Raw genomic sequence first — 5,252 nt, forward strand, 5'->3', positions numbered from 1 at the left:
ATTTTTTATTGGGCGTGGACCCATAGGCTCGGTTAATATTCGACCATGACCTCAGCCGAACACTCCTTCTCCTACACAACCATCCTACTTGGTTTTAACCAACACACCACAGCTACACGACCACACACACCATAGGGCTCCAGATCGTAATTTTTAAAAGTAAGTACGGATGTTATAATGGGATGCTGCAGTTCCCCTCACTTTCTCTGAGTGCTTTCTGATGGTGGGGCGGTCCACTTGCTGAATTTGCCATTTTTACCACACACACAACTACCCCTGTTGATATTCATTCGGGCTGGAGGTGCGACGTGCTCGTCTTTTTTTCTGGTTGCCTTGTACTTCTCTCGTCTGCTTTTCTCTCCATCGCCCTCTTTTCCTTCTTACCCCACTCATTCTGTCCTTTCCTGCTGTCTACCCTTCACCACTCGATCTATTTCCCGCTCTCCCCTTGTCCTTTACACCCTTGGACTTTCACACGTCCTTCACAGCCCCCTCTGCTGCTACAGCTCATTCTATCCTACTTGTCTTTCGCCCTTTTACGGCATCCCTGTCCATCATTCGCTTCCACGCCTTCCCCTCCCATGGCCGTCTGCCCGCTACGGTGGTCTCTCTATCCGCCTCACCAGCGACGTTGGACCGCGTTGTATTTGTCTTCCCCACCCCTGCTGCTACTCATAATGAACTCGCTTCTCCTGGTCTGCGATTTCTTCGGTCTACCTGGTTGCCCGTTAAATCTCCGGCGCGCACCACCCTTCGTCCAACGGTCCCTCCTCTTCCCCACACCACTGTTCCAGTACCCCACCTCTCACGCACGTTCCAACGTTCCCATCACGCTTCTCCCCACTGTTTACCAGCCTCAGCACGTCGCGGAAGCGCGACGCTGCCTGCTACGCTTCGCTCGCTCGTTTCTCTTGACTCCTCACATCCGACCGTCGATGTCTCCTTCCTTCCTTCCGGTTCCTCTCAACCTTCACGACCCACCGTCAGCTGTCCACTGTGGCCCCTCACCTGGCTCACTCGTTATGACGCTCTGGCAGCCCCTGCTGCGCCGCCTCCGGCTCGTGCCCCCGATTGCACGGTGGCCCGATAGTGCCCCAGTTCGCACCCCTTGCCCGATTTCCTCTGCGTTATTAACCTGCATTGTGGCCCTTGGCATGATGTACTTCGGCTCAACCACTTGACACACTCAGCTCTATGCAGCCCATCTGCCAGCCACTTAGCATTGGTCGCTGTCACCATGAGACACATCCTCCACCTACTTCATTGCACACTCTCGCTAAGCAACCACGCTGTCTACACTATCCGCTCAACAGGGGCGTACAACAACCCCTGCATCCAGTACTCGAATTAACCATAGCGCAATGTTCCTTTGACTTCGCTTTTCATTTGTAGATACAACATCACTCTTCTATTCTCACACTCTATCTCCTTCACTAGGCCACACCACTCAGCAGCTTCTGGGAAATCTGTTGTACTGTTAATACAGACAGAATTGTATAAAACATTTGCTAAACAGAAAATAATCTGCAGTTACTGAGTTCACTGTTTGGGTTCACTTTACAGTTTCGAATATGATATGAAATATCCATAAAATATGTCTCTTAGTCAGTGGCCATCAGTTTAATAAATGATCGAAAAGGGGTCCCTTGGGAAAAAAGGTTGGGAACCACTGCTTTAGGTAATAAGTTTGTCATTGGCTTTTGATTTTTTCTTCCAAGTAAGTTTGGCTAACCTGTGCTTTTTGTTTCCAACCTGTGAGACAATGTCACCATGATCCTAGATGTCAGCAAATAACTTGTTAACTTGTTATCACTGGGAATGATGGCCAAAAGACAGAAATATGGCACAAGTTGTAATAAACCAGGATTATCCTCTAGCAACAAACAGAACACACAGGGACTCAACCTCTTTAGAGTGAGACGGGCCAAAAACTAATAAGCATAATGTTATGGAAGTTAACCCTCTGGCACTAGACTAAGAAAAGCTGTGAAATAGGTCTAATAATATACCTGTAGTGCTTGTAGTGTTTACACATTAAGCGTGGCAGATTTACTAAAATCTGAGTAGAAATTTAATTGGCATATATAATTGGCATCTTATGAGTTGTAGGGGCATAAGCTAACAGCTGCTGCACATTAGCACAAATATGCAGAGGCAGGTGGATCTCTCTCTCTTTCTCAAACACACACAGCAAAGAATCTTGGATGGGCTGAGCAGGCATATCTGCCTAGGAAACGATGGGAATTTAAAGTGCCCTCCGGCCACCTAGTGAATAGAAGACAAATGACCAAAGTGTGTGTGGTCCACTAATGAGCACACTCCTTTTGTTGCACACAAACCGCCAATTGATTTCACATGAATCTTCCACTAAAGCAAAAAGGAAGGAGCAAACTCTTCAGTTTCGCTGCTGGAGACTCTTTAAGACCTTCCAAACTCACAGGAGGGCTTCTTTTATTCAGCAAGACTGTGACGACTGCACACATGCTTCCCTAATTACTTTACCTTAATGAACCCTTTGTAATGTTTGTTGTGTATCGTGGGGAAGATGTTTGAATTAAAGCAGTGCTAACTGATGCAGATGCATGATTTTCTGTGTGTGTGATAATGTGGTTTTTACTCTTCATTTATCTATGGAAGGTGGGCTAAAGTTGATCCTCTTTTTCAGCAGAACAGAGCTTTAAATCTGGAAAGTTCCACACATTCACACTAGGAGCTGACCAACACAAAAACAGTCCACTGCTGTAAGGATCTCACAAAACACACACATTTACAACAGATAATGTCAAAAATAGATCCTATTCTAGGCGGTCAGATAAATTGCTCACGGAATCAGAGTAAATGCACAAGGAGCTTTCATGTACAGTACCATTTTGGTTAACTTTGGCACAGTACTGTAGTTTAGGGCCATGACCAATGCAGGAGGTTTTAATGAATGCAGCGAAATAGCACTCTCTGCTGTTTCTCTGTGCCAGACCACACTTCGTCCGTGTGACTGGTAGTAGTCTGCAGCAGTCCACAGGCACAGAAAGTACAGCCAAGCCTTAATACAAGGAGGTAGGGAGGGACAAGAGTTGTTGGTATGAAAACATCTCTCTCTCCATAAACATGGTAGTTAGCAAACCAGTTAGCTTGGTGGGCTATTGTGGCTAACTAGCATTAGCGTGTTACTAGTTAGCTACAGATGAGCTTGGCAACCACAGTACCTTGGCTGTGCAAGTAGTCACCAGTTCCACCTATTGGGGGTTATGTGCTAAGGAACATTGCAGCATTTTGGTAAATTTTGTCTTTTGCCATCAACCCAATAGTCATTCAATTGATAACTTTCATCCGTGTTTTGAACACAAATAAATACAGGACAGATACAGATCAATTTTTAATTTTAACTGCCAAGACAACCACATTGTCAGTCATTAAAACATCCATTTCTAAACCTTTTGGTGACACAGACACATCATCCATGTTTTCCTACAGTGTTCATCCAGTGTTTGGTTGGTTAACTACCAATTACCCATGTGGTGTGGAAACAGATGCTTCTGGCTGGTCTTTGATCCATAAAAGTCAAATTTTAGAAGCATTTAGCCCTTGAGGGATGTTAAACTTAGATCCTCACTGGCCCATCTACGAAATGTAACCAGTGTCGTCAGTCTCTTCACTGTCTGAGCCACCTGCTACCACCAGCCTATCTGCTCCCAATACTGCCCTTACACACCCAGCCACAGCAAGGTCCTTGATGTTATCAAAGCAATTTGGCCCTGCTTTAATCATTGGGAAAATTGAGCAGCCCCCTTCCCCTCCGTTGTACTTTGGAAGCAGACAAAATCCAATCACTCATAAGAGAGGTTATTGATTGATGTAATCTTATTGGAGGTGAGGTGGTGGAAGGGACATGATTGATTGCTTTTGTCTGCTACACGTGTTGCTCTCGATTGGCGATTCGTGTCCACTTTCATCTGGTATTTAATCTCGGTGTGAAGTTCTCAGTTCCCCTCCTCCCCTCTGGTGTCACCCCGGGACCCCATCCTCACCAAGCAGGGCTGATGGCCCACAAATCTAAGCAGGCTTTGTTTGATCTCATCCACCTCTTCAAAACCGCTGTCACATTTCTGTCCATGTCTCATTAAGAGGAAGCGGCATTATCTGAGGAACCGCAAAGAGCATCCATTCATCCACAAATCCTGCAGAAATATTCAGTGACATATCACCACAACTAAATTAAATCACACCGATAAGGACAAGCGTGACAAAGTGTTAGATTGCGTGTTTTAATGTGAGCTCTTTAGACATAAAAATTAGGTATGGTAATTCAAGTTACGTGATATGTGCCAAAGCAGAGGATAGCAACAAATCTTACAAATGTCCTGATGCACTTGATTACTTTTATGAGTGGATTTCAAGGAGTAGTTAGAACTCCAAGCAAAATAATTTCTGTATGAATGCTCTGAGGTTTTGTGTTGTAGTGTCCAACAAAGGCAACAGTGGCACACTCTTAACACTGTGTGCACATATGACAATTATGAGATAATGGTAAATGCTAAAACGCAGCAAAATAATAAGTTCTATAATGCCTCTTAGACAGCATTATGTCCATAAAGTTTGCTAAAGTTAGTGAACAGAAGTTACTGCTCATACCAGACCAAGTAAAAGGGTCAGCATGCTTCAACCGGAGTGCTTGTTAGAGGGTCAACAATGTAGTATCCTCAACTGCCTCCTTTCTGATGACAGAATTGGGCGGAATTGTATCTGACAACTTTTGCAACTTTCTAAAACTAAGCAACTAAGTCTGAAAGTCAATTCACCAACTTCCAGAAGGGATGGACCAGGTATGAGAACGTAGCCTGTCTACTTTCTCATATTCTGGGTTAGCTTGTTTACTTTCTCGTACCTGCTTCTCTCTAAAGCCCTCTTTTTCATTCTTCACAACTATTTCTGTCAATTTTCATGTGTACAACCCAATGCAACACTATGGATATCTGTTCAAGACTCTCCCAAAGTGTGTACCTTTACACCCACTTGAAGGATTATCAAGTCCTACCACTCACTATGATGGCTAGCGCTATTTATACTATTGTCTTTAGACATGTTCGGACATAACGCCATAAGTTCGCTTCCAGCCTTAAACGTACAACATGTGAGTTCTGCCGCTAGGTGGTCTCTCATATCAAAACAATAACAAAAGACGAAGTTTGATGACGAGTTGTTGTTGTCTTTACCACCATTGCTATCATTGCAGTCAGCTTCTCCTGGTTACGATT

This window comes from Morone saxatilis, unplaced genomic scaffold (genome assembly GCF_004916995.1).
Source record: "Morone saxatilis isolate NCDOM2014 unplaced genomic scaffold, NCSU_SB_2.0 Contig9, whole genome shotgun sequence".
NCBI lineage: Eukaryota > Metazoa > Chordata > Actinopteri > Moronidae > Morone > Morone saxatilis.